Below are 17,500 nucleotides of genomic sequence, written 5' to 3'. Positions count from 1 at the left end.
GGAGGAGGAGGAGGAGGAGGAGGAGGAGGAGGAGGAGGAGGAGGAGGAGGAGGAGGAGGAGGAGAAGGAGAAGGAGTAGGAGTAGGAGTAGGAGTAGGAGGAGGAGGAGGAGGAGGAGGAGGAGGAGGAGGAGGAGGAGGAGAAGAAAGAGAAGGAGAAAGGAAAGGAAAAGGGTAAGGAAAAGAAAAAATGACAAGGAGGAGGAGAAGGACAAGGAAAAGAAGGAAAAGGAAAAAGGTGTATAAGGAGAATGTGGAAGAGGAGGAGATAATAAATTGAAGAAAAGGACATGGAAAAGAAAAAGAAAGGAGAAAGATGAGAAAGAAAAGTGGAGGAGGAAGAGTAAAAGAAAGTTTATAATGATGATTGCGATAATGACAATAATAGTAATAATAATAATGCTGATGATGATAATTTTCTTCTCTTTTACATGAAGACTCAAAATAGCAACAAAAATAAAGGAATGAAAACAAAAGACCACTCAAGATGCAAAGTTTACCCAGAACTCGTACAGAAAACACTCAATCCCTTCATTTCTGGGACATTTTTTCACCACATGTTTCGGGTATGATTAGACGATTTTATTGACATTAGAAAGGGTTTATGGAGGTCAGAAGATTGATGGCCAGAGTCTTCACCATTTTAATTCCCACATAAGATTCTGAAGCTGTATAAAATCACCAAGTAGCAACCAGAATGAATATAGAAACGCGTTATGGTACTAAAGGGGTTAAAATTTTCCCGATGATGATGATGGTTATTGCAAGGGATATAAAACCACAACCCATCATCCTTAATAGTTCATAATTTTTGTTAAGACTAGTCACGCACATCATAAGAACAAGATATAATGGAGTAAAGAGAGTGCAAATGACCAGACGGTTCACCTAATGCGGTTTTTGAGCACTGAAAAAATACCAATCGCCATTATCTTCTTCCATATATTGATTTTTTACGTCTGAAATATATGATGGCTGGCACTTATCAGGTTATTATTTAGTTTACTCCGCTACTCTACCTTCATAACAGTAAAATACGTAAAAGTCTCAAAAGATGCATATTTTTGGCGCTCCTAGCCTCAATTTTTACTTTCCTACTTTTATTCTTTTTATCTGCGTTTTCCTCTAACTTTTTATTGCATTTTTCTTATTCCGATTTTACAATACATAACTCATTATATAGTGTATTAATAACAACGTTTCTCTCCTTAATAGCCGCGAACAGGATGTGCGACTTTACCTTCTGCCACACTAACGCTCATCTTAAAGAGAAAAGACTTGAAGATGCAGAGGTTTTGAAATACACAAAGCAACATCTTGACTCAATTCAGATTCTCAAGAGACACTCCGAACAACTGAAAACTCGTTGGGATAAGTTTATTGACTCACGAGAATACTTCATAAGAGTCTCGGCGGTTATTTCCTATGCGAGTAGTAATAAATTCATACAGCAAATTTTATTCATTACTTATTCATTACTTTCCCATTCCATTCATAGCGACTAAAATATTTCCTTGTTAAAAAAATAATCTCGCTTAGAATATATAACTAAAACCAACTATCATTTTCCTGACAATAAAACAAATGAGGCTTGCATGGAATATAGAACTCAAACAACTGTAACGTCACTTAATGTAATAAAACAAAACCCAGTTCGTTATAAGATGTGCAAATGACAGTTAATTACAACACTTTGCTTAAAAAAAACTAGTGGAGATAAGTAAAACATTTCTGTCTCCTTTAATATCAGACACAAACGATGCCTGTATTTCTGTCGGATGTAACCAGTTTATTTTTCAAATGCCTGCAGTATTTCCAACATTGAAAATAGGTAAATGTAGATAGTTACCCGTGCTAGCTAAAGGCAACAAACTGTATTTTGAAATGTCACGCCGCATCATTCCGGTAAGAAGACGATGGAAATGGATATATGTATGAGTTTTACTGATAATGTTCGCTCACACAGACACACGACCTCAGGAATTCATCTCACTTCAGAGAATACAAGTAATCATGAATGGCATTAATAATATTCATTTTTAATTTCGCATAATGACAGCAAGACCGAGGCCATATTATTACAATGTTGCTTTTGTAGATTAGAAAAAAGAAATTCATACAATTAATTGAAAAGATCACGTGTTATTACTGATATTTTTCCGGGCCCTTATTTTTCTGATTATGAATGCAAACTATTATCGAAAAAATAATTATCATAATTACACACGCACACACACACACACACACACACACACACACACACACACACACACACACACACACACACACACACACACACACACACACACACTCTCTGAGACTCTCTCTCTCTCTCTCTCTCTCTCTCTCTCTCTCTCTCTCTCTCTCTCTCTCTCTCTCTCTCTCTCTCTCTCTCTAACTTGCTAACAATGCAGTGGCCGTGTCTAGCCTTGTAATTCTCGCCTGTACGAGCCTGATGTTACCACGCCAGAACTCAATTTCAATCTTTTCCTACGAGATGTGAAGGAACACTCAGACGCCATTCATATACAGGCACCTCTCAACGATATTCCTCTGTATCTGTCTTCAGTTCATCAGAGACCACTCCAATTACCTTCTTCTATTTTATTCCGGAAGTATTTATTCTTTTTATTTTCAATCTCCCACTTTCCAAAGTCAAATTGCTTCCCTTAATTGGAAAATCAAGAGATTTCGGGAACAATATTTGCAATGAAGAAAAGCAAGTAACGGATTTTAAGTAAGACATTTTTTTTCTCGTGGAACAAATTAAAAGATAAGAAGGGAACAGAAATAATGCTATCGCTAACCATTACTTATAAGATATCCTAATTTTAAAGCACATGAAAGGGAAAGCATTGGAATTGGTGTGTGGAAAAAGGGAAAACAAGGGCACACACAAATGCAATCATGCTACAAAAAGGCAAAACTATCATATGACGATTTGCCAGATTGTATTAGCAAGCTGTACGTTCAAACTTCCCGTAACAATGTAAAGCATTACAACATAAACTGACTGTTATTTTAGGGAATTACGAGAGCAATTACTATGTATAAAAATAACTGCGCACATCGAAGTGAGTAATTTGATAATGTTTTATTCGAGGCCTTGAGTGTTTTCTCTCTCTCTCTCTCTCTCTCTCTCTCTCTCTCTCTCTCTCTCTCTCTCTCTCTCTCTCTCTCTCTCTCTCTCTCTCTCTCTCTCTCTCTCTCTCTCTCTCTCTCTCTCCAACGCACATCTGCACAATCTTCCGTCAATCTGTGAGCATTCCACATGGCCAGGCAGCAGCACACACACACACACACACACACACACACACACACACACACACACGGTCCGGTAGCTCAGTGGTTAGAGCGCTGGCTTCACAAGCCAGATGACCGGGGTTCGATTCCCCGGCCGGGTGGAGATATTTGGGTGTGTCTCCTTTCACGTGTAGCCCCTGTTCACCTAGCAGTGAGTAGGTACGGGATGTAAATCGAGGAGTTGTGACCTTGTTGTCCCGGTGTGTGGTGTGTGCCTGGTCTCAGGCCTATCCGAAGATCGGAAACAATGAGCTCTGAGCTCGTTCCGTAGGGTAACGTCTGGCTGTCTCGTCAGAGACTGCAGCAGATCAAACAGTGAATTACACACACACACACACACACACACACACACACACACACACACACACACACACATTCGCTCACCTGTGTTTACGTCAATGGCTGGTGTCGCAGCTTGCATTCATCACCTGACACAGTATTGTTCCAAACACCTGATTACTGCAAGATTGATGAACAGCTGTCACCAGCCACGGCGTTCGCATTAATCAGTCATGTGATAATAAAAGTCGTCAAAAGATCATGTTTATGACAGTGATATAACTGGTAGTGGTGTTGATAATGTACTACTTACTAACACATTGCTACGTTGTTGCTAAAACTCTCACAAATATAGTAAAGCGAATATTTCTTTTTCATCTTTTTCTACTACTAATAAAACTACTGCCAATACTGCTATTGCTATTGCTGCTGCTACTACTGCTACTGCTACTACCACTACTACTGCTACTATTATTACGGCAAGTACTACAACCTGTACTATACTATTTCTGCTACTACTACAACTACTACTACTACTACTACTACTACTACTACTACTACTACTACTACTACTACTAGTACTAGTACTACTACTGCTACTACTACAACTACTGCTACTACTGCTGCTACTACTACTACTACTACTACTACTACTACTACTACTACTACTACTATTATGACTATTACTACAACCTATACTATACTACTACTACTACTATTACTACTACTACTACTACTACTACTACTTTTACTACTACAACTACTACGACTACTACTACAACTACTGCGACTACTACTACAACTACTACGACTACTACTACTACTACTACTACTACTACTACTACTACTACTACTACTACTACTACTACTACTACTACTACTACTACTACTACTACTACTACTACTACTACTACTACTACTACTACTACTACTACTACTATACTACCACTACTACTACTTAAAGTAAAAAGTAAGACAAAAAAAAACAGCTGGACCTTCACTGCTTTCATTCCTATCTTTTTACAAACAACACCAATGAAAAGAAAGAACACATGTATTACACTCTCTCTCTCTCTCTCTCTCTCTCTCTCTCTCTCTCTCTCTCTCTCTCTCTCTCTCTCTCTCTCTCTTTATCCTTCCTCTTCCTTTAACTTCCTTGAGCACGATTATCTTTCAGTATTCCTTAAACTTGTCCTGGAGATTAAGAGAGGCGAACACCCATCCACCAATCCGATTAGCAAACTTCCGCCAGTCGTTATCGTCCTCCTTGTTCGCCAAATTGACTACTATCGTCTATCGTGCACCTAACTTTGTCTAATATGCTAATGTAAGGCTAATGAGAGAGAGAGAGAGAGAGAGAGAGAGAGAGAGAGAGAGAGAGAGAGAGAGAGAGAGAGAGAGAGAGAGAGAGAGAGAGAGAGAGAGAGAGAGAGACGGGAATTGGCCTCGGCTAATGGCAGGATCACGGTGCGTATGCACACACACACACACACACACACACACACACACACACACACACACACACACACACACACACACACACACACACACACACACACACACACACACACACACACAGTAAAACACTAATGTACGGTCTTTGAGGGATTAAAGAGACTATTAAGGGAAAGGATTACACGTACGTACTTACATGCAGAAAAACAAAACAAGAACACAAAGGGAATATAATAAATTTTGAATCATAAGTAAGTCTTAAGAAATAGAGAGATATAATAACACATATAGCAAATACAGCAAGACTAATGAATAACAATAGGTCAAATGAAGTGCCTAAAACAAACAATATAAGAGAACATTAGAGAAAAATCTTAAAGCGCAAATAAGCTAAAAGAAGGTTATGCAAATTGAGAGATACTGATAGGTCAAAGCAAACAGATGAATAAATAAACAAATACAAAACCAACGAATCATCACGCACGCAAACACACCCAAATCTATACATGTATAAACACGTATGTGCAATCCATCACTTCTACAAATAAACACTGCCTGGAAAACACTCGAAACATTTTGATACACTTCCCACTCATCCCTGTCCATGCATCACCTCTTGCTAGTCTTTATCGCTGAACTAAAGGTCGTGTTCCTGAATAAGATTGCACGTCTTCCTCCCTCCCTTTCATGACAGTCTTCACCTTCACTCCCTGCTCTCCTTGTCCACTTTTCTGACACAAGAGATCCTGAGATGATGCCTTCTCTCCTCTGGCTAATTGCGTGTGGTGTTTCATCGTGTAGTGATCTCTCTCTCTCTCTCTCTCTCTCTCTCTCTCTCTCTCTCTCTTACCCGACATCGCTTTCTTTCATCCTAGCTCTCCTTTTGTGGCGCCTGGAAACAATACACTTTTATTTTTTTTTCATTTTTATTTCATCTTTTTCCGTCTTATTTTTCGACTCTTTTGACCTGCATCCAATATTGAGGGAAGAAAAACACCATCCGACAAACACATAGGGTGGAATCGAAAGCTTTTCGTCTCATCAACTCCCCTCCTCTGTCTAACTGTCTTCAGTCTCTTTCTCACCGCCGAAATGTTGCATCCCTTTCTATAGTTTATCGCTATTTTCATGGTAACTGTTCTACTGATCTTGCTAACTGCATGCCTCCCCTCCTCCTGCGGTCACGCTGCACAAGGCTTTCTTCTTCCTCTCATCCCTATTCTGTCCAACTTCATAATGCAAGAGTTAACCAGTACGCTCAGTCATTCATCCCTTTCACTGGTAAACTCTGGAACTCCCTCCCTGCATCTGTATTTCCGAATTCCTACAACTTGTCTTCTTTTAAGAGGGAGGTATCGAGGCATTTGCTCCCCTAATTCTGGCTGACGGTTTTGGCACTTTTTGAACTCTTTGGAGAGCCAGCGCTCAAGTGGGCCTTTTTCTAACTTTCTTTTTTTTTGCCCTTGGCTGGCCCTTTTCCCTACGTAAAAACACACACACACACACACACACACACACACACACACACACACACACACACACACACACACACACACACACACACACACACACACACACACACACACACACACTCGTACGACTCCTCTAAGTACACACGTGGCTGTTCTCAGTAGCATAAGTTTGTTTTGAACACGAGAAGATCAACCAGTACTAGAGTTCACGAGAGTACACAGAGAGGCAATGTGGTGTGGCTTGAGTCCGTCTGGCGGCTAACGAGTATTTACCAGGTAGAGACAAGAGAGAAAAGCCGCCTTGTTTAATACTTCTGTGTACCTCACGTGCTTTAAGAGGAAGAGAGATGTTAGTGAGAGCAAGAGCAAGAGCGAGAGAGAGAGAGAGAGAGAGAGAGAGAGAGAGAGAGAGAGAGAGAGAGAGAGAGAGAGAGAGAGAGAGAGAGAGAGAGAGAGAGAGAGAGAGAGAGAGAGAGAGAGAGAGAGAAATATATATATGCATCAACCACGTCACTATTACTCGTACAAAATATTCTTCCCCCTTGTCCTCTTCATGTTCCAGAATGAATGGATTGATAAAAGATAAACGCTCGCTGTGGAAAAGAACGAAACAATATTCCATTTTCTGTAAGACGTTGATTACACAGCTTCGTTTTCTGTTGCAGGCATCAGCTGGAGGGCAGGCAGAGAGGATGTGAGGATTACCGGCTACGCGGAGAGAGGAAGAGGAAGAGGAAGAGGAGAAGGAAGAGGAGGAAGAGGTGGAGGAATACGTGGTGAAGTCTTGGAAGAGGAAGATAACCAGGACATACTAGAAGAAAATGATGATGATGATAATAAGGAGGAGGACGAGGAAGATGTAGATAGAGGGCAGAGATCGAGAGAAATAGGGAAAAGTGACCCATTGTTAAGCAGGTCACTCTTACAAGACCTCACCAGGACGCTCAGTGACCTCGGAAGCAGAGCCAAAGGCCAACTCAACTCCTGGAGAGCCCACACTCACGGCGAAAGAAAACGAGGTCAAGGATGGGAAAAAGTGCAAATGGCGTGACCTGACCTGACCTTACTAAATGTCATACGAGTAACAAATCAATCGTTTCGGGAAAAAAATTATTGCGTTGCTTCGGTGCTAATGACCTTGACTCGTGCCTGACATGACTCGACTTCGCATGACCTTCACAGTGATGGTGGTGGTGGTGATGGTGGCGGCGGCGACCTTCAACATCCAAATGGGGGACTAAAGAAACAAAAAATAGGTCAATTGGAGGGAATTCTTTTTCAATGGGACCAAACAGACTTTTGTAATGACGAGTGTCCTTCCTTCCTTCTGTCCTTCCTTCCTTCCTTCCTTCCTTTCTTCCTCTTAACTTCCAATCCTTCTTTTCTTCCTTTCTTCCTTGCTTGCTTCCTCCACACTGCAACTTTAAGAGTCAAACTTCTACGTCCCTCCATCTTTCCTCCCGCTTCCCTTCATCCTTTCACCTTCCCCTGAGAGAGAGAGAGAGAGAGAGAGAGAGAGAGAGAGAGAGAGAGAGAGAGAGAGAGAGAGAGAGAGAGAGAGAGAGAGAGAGAGAGAGAGAGAGAGAGAGAGAGAGAGAGAGAGAGAGAGAGAGAGAGAGAGAGAGAGACATAGACATATATTAAATTCGCGTGTTAAAGTAGAGCAAATTCATTACGTGAGACGAAATTGGCAATAACAAGCAACACACGAACATTTTGTAGGAAAAAAATAAATAAAAAATTCGTTTGGAAAGTAACATGATTGAAAGAGACAGGAATGACCGAATGTGTGTGTGTGTGTGTGTGTGTGTGTGTGTGTGTGTGTGTGTGTGTGTGTGTGTGTGTGTGTGTGTGTGTGTGTGTGTGTGTGCCTGACATCCATCTTTATCTATCAACCCTTTTTTTCCTCCTTCGTACCTCCCTCCGTCCCTCCCATCACGCCGTCACTTTTCCCTCCCCCATCAAGTGCACCTATACTGACCGCCAATCTACTCTTAGTTATGATAAAGCTCTCGTTAATGTAGTGTTAAGCCTTTGTGGGGTGTTTGCGATGGGCGGGAGCTGAAGGGGAAGTGTCCGCAGTGCAACCCGGAAGTAACTGTGCTCCGTCCGGGTCGTGATGTGGTGCGTGGTGCATAACGTCACGACCCTTTGTTATGTATTGAGTTGTAATCCCATATTCATATACACGAGGAATGACATCCTTTTACAACATCCCACATTGAGTAACAAAAGGAAATTTTCATGTGTTTTTTCTTTTCCCTTGTTCCCAATATTCAGTTCTCAGTCTTGATTCCCAGACATTACCCTATATATTATGTAGAAAAGATTAACTACACAAATACTGTTACCTCATTGAAGTCGCTTCACTCATACATTTCAATCAACGATGAGAAAAAGTGCTTGTATTATGCCATATTGTAAGTCAGCACAGCGATCGTTCCCTTACTCTAGCTTCACGTCATCAGGTTACAATGATGAGTGTTGACATTGTGAGTCTCAGCGAGTGTGTGTGGACCAGATCTCAATAACCAATATACCAGTTGCCTGAATATCTAACTGCACTGAAGTCTCTCCGCACAAAAACATTAGATGAAGAAAAAACTATTAGCTTTGTTCAATTATTCACACTCACATGAATATAAAAACAATAACAACAGAGAAAGCAAAAAAAAAAAAAAAACACACACACACACACACACACACACACACACACAGAAACACACACACACAGAAACACACACACACACACACACACACACAGACACAGACACACAAACACAGACACAGACTCACAGACACAGACCTGCCTGTATACATTCCTTTTGAACCACTTAGACTATGCTCGATAATACAAAGCACGTTGCTTTTATCACCAGAATTACTTCAAAACTTTTCAATTTTCAATTTTCCTGCCGTCATTATTATCTTTACAACCTCCATCCTTTCTGGTTAGAATGCTGTGCTTTATAAACATGCATTTTTCTTTTAAGAATTACATGATTTTATTCTTGCATTTATGTCATTTTCATAAGGCCATATTTGAAATATGTATTGTAGTTTTTTTTTTTTTCGTTTGGCCATGCATGAACAAGGCAAAATGTATCACAGTATTTGTCATCGTTATATTTTCACACACACACACACACACACACACACACACACACACACACACACACACACACACACACACACACACACACACACACACACACACACACACACACACTTGCTCATAACATCCTAAAAATCAATCACATGAAAAATATTTAACTAGTAGTTCTTTGCCAACAGTCAACAATTAGTTAAGCACACACGTACTCCTCAGCAATTATGCAACACACTTATCTCCAACACGTGCTCACCTTTAAGCATACCTGCAATTCACAGGTCCCCTCGTGGCGCGGCTAAGAACAGAGCCCACTTAGCCCCGCCATGACCGGAAAACCCATGTCTGCCTCAGTCTCTCCTGGACGGCCACAGTTCTCTACGGTCCACTGCAAGACCAATGCCCCTTCTCCCCGTTTTCTTTGTACAGGATTTCACCTACATGCCTTTTTTTATATGTAGATTCCTCTGCTTAGGATTAACGCGTCTACGGTTACTCGTTTTGTAACTTTCTTTTCGCACGTAAAGCATATTATGCATCATATTATACGATATATATTTACGTTCCTTATAAATACATGTTTAATAAAAACTAGTGTTGATGTGTTTAAGCTTACTTTTCCCGCAGGTCAACCTCTACTACAGGTTTTATTTATTTATTTTTTTATTCCAGCAACAACAAAAACATCAACTACAAAAAATAGTTACTACTACTGATGCTGCTGCTGCTGCTGCTGCTGCTGCTGTTACTACTACTACTACTACTACTACTACTACTACTACTACTACTACTACTACTACTACTACTACTACTACTACTACTACTACTACTACTCTTATGTCCAGCTTGTTTATCCAGTTATGACTGAATTACGTATTCTATGTCATAATTTTACACAAAAACACGATTGAAACTTTTCCTGTGCACACATTTTCAAGTGAAAATAATTACGCTGTGCATTATCATTATCATGTTTACAAAAACTTTAATATTTACTGTACAGTCCTCCCTTCCACGCCAATAAGAAATGACCATCGGATATATCGCAGAATTTTCAATAGATCACTAATGAATGTCGCAAATAACAATACATTACACCTCATGAGAGACACTGGAGATAAGAAGCAGCAAAACCTTGAAAACTAAACTACCATTAATAAGAGAACCAAAAAAAGTAAAGCACCAGTGAAAAACACAAGCAAGCGCCATCAAATCAGCTGCGTCACCTCCAGCAAGCAACACAGGTAAGCAACACAGGTGAGCACAGGTAAATAAGTTAAAAAAGGAAATACTACAGGTAAAGACCGTCTCCCTCCTCTTCCTCCTCCCGACCGAACAAGTCACAGAGTTGGGGAAGGTCAGGGGCAGATTACAAGCAGCGCAGGTGAGTCAAGGTCCACGCCTCTCACGGGTTATCAAAGCCCCTGAATGAAGTTATTATGAATAGAAGGAAAATGAAAATGGAGAATACTTTAGGGTTGCTAGTGGTGGTGGTGGTGGTGGTGGTGGTGCTGATAATGATAAGAATAATGATAATGATGAGGAAGAAGAGGAGGAAGGTAATGCTAAATATGATGAATATAATGATTGCGATGTTAATGATGAAGATAATGATGATGATGATGAAGTTGATGATGATGATGATAATGATGATGACGACGATAATGATGATGATGATGATGATAATGAAGATAATGAAATAGAGATGTAAGAGAGTGAGTTTCTGATCCTCTTGCCCTATCTGTCTCATCACACGGGAATCACAACAGGGATCGGTACATGATTGCCTATTCATCACAACAAATACAACAAATAAACACAACAACAACAACAACAACAACAAATACTACTACTAGTACTACTACTACTACTGCCACTTCCACTACTACTATACTACTACTGCTACTTCTACTACTACTACTACTACTACTACTACTACTACTACTACTACTACTACTACTTCTTCTTCTTCTTCTACTATTCTACAACTACTACTACTACTACTACTACTACTACTACTACTACTACTACTACTACTACTACCACCACCACCACCACCACTACTACTACCAGCCACCACTACTACTACTATTACTACTGCTACTACTACTTTTACTGGTACTACTACTACTACTACCACTACTACTACTACTACTACTACTACTACTACTACTACTACTACTACTATTATTACTACTACTACTACTATTACTATTTCTAATACTCAGGGCACTTTCTCGTTTCCCACAATGTTCATCTAATGCAGCCGATCTGGCCAGTGTCTCCCTAGTCTTTCTCTGGCCAGGAAGGAACCTAAAAGTATCACCGCCTGTAGACAGTCGTGGCGCCCATTGGTTCCTCTTAGGGAGGCACCATTCCCTCTGTACGGCAACCTCTCTTAAAACTAACTTAGATACATCCTCAGAGCAACCACCGCACTTCCTTTTTTCCTGGACGGGAGGTAAACAGTTATCTACTGGAGAGACATGTGCACTTCTCAGGCAGCTGATTGGACAGGCGGACCTTGACAGGGCACCCCTGGCTCACGACATATACGGCGAGCTGCCTCCTCTCACCGCATTCTTAAGGACTCACTCGGTCTCAAGGGTGACAGAAGGAGGGCAGTGGTCCTACTCACGGTCATCTTTCACCGTTACCTCTTTCCTGCCTGGCTAGACACCCTTTGCGTTGCCTCAGGGGTGCTGCCAGCCACCCATTCTCATAATTTACATTGTCTCTGGGGGTACATCTTCCTTCTAGCTTTATGGGTTTCTTGGCTAAAGGATATTTTTTCTAGTTTTGTACAATAAAATATTGGTGAGTCTTCTTTCAACTGTTTTCTACCTGTGACACCACACCCACTTGCTCTGGCAGATAATAAGTGCCCTTGTTCAACGATTGTCACTAAAGTACCGGCTTCGACGTATGTAGCGAAAGGTCTATTTTGGGGGGAGACGTGTGAAGCCAAGGCACATCATTTCTCCCGCCCAGCGCTGCCCTTCCTGCCTTCTCGTGTTAAGGTTATGTGGTATCTCTGAATGACATTTAATCTCTTCCAGACTAACTGGTGACTCACGTTTTCTGTTCATCAATAAATCTACTGCAGCCCAGACTATTCTAGATGATCTGTGGTTATTTATTAGGTGGAAATGGAAAATGGAAAAATTCACATAATAGTGTCGTTGATGAGACCACGGTGGTAAGAGCACTAGCTTCACTTGATCGTCTCACAAGAAACACGCTTTTAGCCGGAAGAGCCAAAGACGGAATAATAACAACGGTAATATGATCAACAACAACTACTAGAACATCCACGGATGAATATATACAAACATGACAACCTAAAACAAAACGAACGAGCGTCAACATATATGAAGATGATGATGATGGTGTTGATAATGATGATAATGGTCGTGATGATGAGGAGGAAGAAAAGATTAAAAAAGAAGAAATATGCAAAAAACCCACGCCACGCTTCCAACGCTCCGCCACTACTCCTTCCCCTCTTCCCTGAATTTCTCTCTTTCTGTTCCTTCTCTTCTCCTTTTCCTCCTCCGAGTCTTTATCCCTTTAGTCTCACGCAGCCACTTCATTACTTACCTTAAACAATCCTCTCCTTCCGGTTAAACTCCTTGCCTGATATCTATTCTCCATATATCCACCTCTTCCTCAACCTTCTCCTCCTCCTCTTTCTCCTTCTCCTTCTCTTTCTCTTTCTTCTCCTCTTCCTCTTCCTTCTTCTTCTTCTCCTCCTCTTCCTCAACCTCCTCCTCCACTTCCTCCTCCTCTTCCTCCTTCTCTTTCTCCTCCTCCTCTTCCTTCTTCTTCTCCTCCTCCTCTTCCTCTTCCTCCTTTTTTCCTCCATAATATACACGAAGACCAATATTCTAAGCCACTCTCAAAGAACTCCCGTTGTCTTGTTACACTATGTCAGACTTGTGTATGTGTGTGTGTGTGTGTGTGTGTGTGTGTGTGTGTGTGTGTGTGTGTGTGTGTGTGTGTGTGTGTGTGTGTGTGTGTGTGTGTGTGTGTGTGTGAGTCATGAGAGTATTTGCGCCCAAAACCACTCCCAGGATCACAGCTGGCAACCAAGAGGAGGAGGACGAGGAGGAGGAAGCTCTGTGGAGTAATTTGCCGTTCTCAGTCGGATTCTCTCTCTCTCTCTCTCTCTCTCTCTCTCTCTCTCTCTCTCTCTCTCTCTCCCAAAGATAACCAAGGAAATGGAGACACTTCAACCAACATGACGAGAGAGAGAGAGAGAGAGAGAGAGAGAGAGAGAGAGAGAGAGAGAGAGAGAGAGAGAGAGAGAGAGAGAGAGAGAGAGAGAGAGAGAGAGAGAGAGAGAAAGGGGAGGGAGGAAAGAGGAGAGAAGGAGAGACTTCAGAAACATTGTACAAAATCATTACAATATATTTTTGCTCGTTTTTTTTCGGAAATACTAAAGAAAATTGAACATAGTTTCTCTCGTTTTCTTTTTACATGTCAGACCTTTATATTTCTTAGGTATCTTCGCAAATGAATTCTAAATTAAACTGTAGTCTCTCAATTTTTCACACACACACACACACACACACACACACACACACACAGTCTTTCTCTATTTCTTTTTTTTTTTTTTGTTAAGTTGTTTAAGAAATACAAAAAAAAAGGCCTTCGATTTAATAAAGTTTTTTCCTCAATATTTTTCATGTGGTGGTGGTGGTAGTGGTGGTTGTGGTGGTAGTGGTGGTGGCGGAGGTGGTGCTGTAAGTTACTTAATGTGTAGACAAACGAAAGTAACGAAGAGAACAAACACTACAACATCAAAAAGGGAAAGACAAAGTGTAACAAAGTCAATTACGTGCAAGGAAGAGAGAGAGAGAGAGAGAGAGAGAGAGAGAGAGAGAGAGAGAGAGAGAGAGAGAGAGAGAGAGAGAGAGAGACCTAACTATATTATTTACGCATTACGCTCACACCTCTATTTTTTTCTTTTTCTTTTCTTTTTATTCTGTTACCTTCAGTCCGCCTTAACTTACTCTTTTTCTCCTTCCTAACACAAGTTTCTACACTAAAACATTTTCACATTTTTCGTCAGTCCAGTTCATATTCCTATTTTTTCATTTCGTCTTATACCAAGCACATTAATTTGATACATTTACAGTCTCCTGGAAGCTTTTTCTATATCATGAGTCAGTTACTGTATTGTTGTTCCCCTTACAGCTAATATTTTCACCTTCACTTTTATTCGCTATATTTCACCGTGCTTTTTTATGCAGACTTAACGAGAAAAGGTTAAGTGCAGAGGCGTTAGATTGCGTTTAGGACGAGGATGGAAAATATTTATGAAGAAGTTGACAGACGGTTAAATTTTATGAGCTCAGGATCCACCTTGCGTAGATCAACATTTTTTGCAGTCTCCTCAATCTTTATTTTTTTATTGCCTTATGAAAGCCAAGTTCTTCCTAAATTATCAGACATTTCTTTACGCTATCCTTCATAACCTTCTCATAATTGGACATCTCATACTTATATACATACTTAATCATATGCATGTCTTATCCCCTTCAGTACCATGACCCATTTTCATATTCCTTCTAGTGACTGTCTGGTGACTTTATACAGCTTCAGAAACTCATGTTGGAGGTTAAAATAGTGAAGACAGCCACCATGAATCTTTTGACCTCCATAGACCCTTCCTAATGTCATTAAATGGGCTAATGGTATACAATTCTCAGGGTAAAAATGTGTCCCAGTGCTGAAGGGGTTAATCCTTTGACTGATTTTTGGTACACCTTCATTTATCACTGCTAACTCTTTTCCCTATTCTACGGCCCTTTTAAACTTTATAAATGGATGCAAATTGTAATATATATTTTTCTTTATGCATTCTATCTTGTTTATTTTGCACAGCTGTTTCGTAGCTCAATGAATAGGTTGAAGAATTTTTTACCATAGACTAGCTGTAAAAAAAAAAAAAAATCATACTCCTTTTATAAGCGCATCGAAACATTTTTCTTTATACTATGAGTACCAAAAAGGGGATACAATTTTCTCCTTATGAAACTAACCTAACACAGCCTTACCTAACCAGAACCACGTCCATAGCGTTTTCTACCTTTCCATTCTCTTCAACCTCCTTTTTTCATAACCCAGTCACACTTTTACCCTAGCTAAAGCACCACATGTTTTCACACCCTCTTATGACTCCCATACATCAATTCTAAACACACTCCTGATCCCACATTTTGCACAGGTTCCAAATCCTATCATCGTCTAGTCAATACCAGACACCTTTCATCATCATAAGTCTACGCTAACAGCCTTTCCGATCTCATTCTTTTCGCTCTCTTTTACCACCGTTATCTATTCCCCACAGACAGTAATGGTATGATATGAAGGAATGGCCGAGAAAATAGCACGGTTTCCCTAAGCTTATCTCAAACTAGGAAGTGACCAGAGAGAGAGAGAGAGAGAGAGAGAGAGAGAGAGAGAGAGAGAGAGAGAGAGAGAGAGAGAGAGAGAGAGAGAGAGAGAGAGAGAGAGAGAGAGAGAGAGAGAGAGAGAGAGAGAGAGAGAGAGAGAGAGAGAGAGAATAAACAGGGTCTTTTTTGCTGGAAATATTGTTTTATTGTAAGTTTGTTTCTCTCTAAAAACATACACACTCATACACACAAACACACACACACACACACACACACACACACACACACACACACACACACACACACACACACACACACACACACACACACACACACACACACACACACACACACTCACGTTCCTTTTATCTACATCGTCAGTATGAAAAAGTTATCTGCATTTTTTCCCTATCAGTCTGAGTGAGTGATAGATGGACGAACAGATAAAACAATGGTTACAGACAGACAGGTAAACAGATGGATAGAGACGGATGGAGGCATAAATTCATAGAGAGAATAACAGAGGATACCGAGCGAGAGAGAGAGAGAGAGAGAGAGAGAGAGAGAGAGAGAGAGAGAGAGAGAGAGAGAGAGAGAGAGAGAGAGAGAGAGAGAGAGAGAGAGAGAGAGAGAGAGAGAGAATCAATACGCGTAAAAATAGCAAATAGACAAAAATCACAGACCTTCCACACAGTAATGATAGACATGACAAGAAAACAAACTCATAAATTATACACGGCTGCAGCTGAGCATACACACACACACACACACACACACACACACACACACACACACACACACACACACACACACACACACACACACACACACACACACACACACATTCCTCTCAAGTCTCGGATCAACACATGCCAGTTTTCTCTTCTACACCCAAGAATTTTCCTGCGTCACCCCTTCCTTCTCTCATATTTCCCAGGAAGGCAACTGGTTTCTTAAGGTAAATCTATATCTTGTGTCACCTTCTCCCTGCCATCTCCTCTTTGTGGCCCTCGTTATCCTCGTCTTCGTCCTTGCATCATATTACTGAAGGACATAAAGGCAATGCTAAACAAGGACCAAGCATCAAATCACCGTCATGAAACCTTCTACCCTTGTTAGTGAAGAGAACGTTAATGCCTCATAAAAATGCATTACGGACAGTTACAATCAAGGTGGCTACGCTTGCCGCTGCTCTCCTGCCCGTGAAAATGTTCCAGCTGAAGAGCGGGGCGGAAAACGTTTCTCTGGCAACTCGGAGTGAAGGTCGAGGCGGTGTTGGTAGTGGTGGTGGTGGTTGAATCTCCAGAAGCGTCTGGCAATACCTTCACTGGCGGGAAGACTGAGTTGTGGGTCATTCCTCTTCCACCACTTAAAAGCTCCACCCTGTCACGTGTCCCTGCCTTCATCATCACCACTCGCGACGTCTCCTTGGCCGCGTCATTCAAGAGGGGACCGTGAAAAACTGTTGCGTATCGCGTCAGG

The 17,500-nt window shown here is 41.0% G+C and overlaps 2 protein-coding genes across 2 annotated transcripts in view; both read left to right on the top strand.

Moving 5' to 3' along the window:
• Positions 1–8,069, top strand: part of LOC123507111 (neuropeptide Y receptor type 6-like) — a 48,069-nt gene extending 40,000 nt beyond the window's left edge. Inside the window, exon 3 of the mRNA XM_045259680.1 lies at positions 7,174–8,069. The gene's annotated coding sequence lies outside the window, so the exon portion shown is untranslated. The remainder of the gene's footprint in view (positions 1–7,173) is intronic.
• Positions 8,070–17,325: 9,256 nt separating this feature from the next.
• Positions 17,326–17,500, top strand: part of LOC123507271 (uncharacterized protein C10orf82 homolog) — a 46,468-nt gene continuing 46,293 nt past the window's right edge. The window contains exon 1 of the mRNA XM_045260044.1: positions 17,326–17,500. This exon is cut by the window's right edge and continues 98 nt beyond it. The gene's annotated coding sequence lies outside the window, so the exon portion shown is untranslated.

This window comes from Portunus trituberculatus, chromosome 21, assembly GCF_017591435.1.
Source record: "Portunus trituberculatus isolate SZX2019 chromosome 21, ASM1759143v1, whole genome shotgun sequence".
Taxonomy (NCBI): Eukaryota; Metazoa; Arthropoda; class Malacostraca; order Decapoda; family Portunidae; genus Portunus; species Portunus trituberculatus.
Note: the sequence above shows the minus strand (reverse complement) of the source record. Positions and strands in the feature narration are given on the sequence as shown.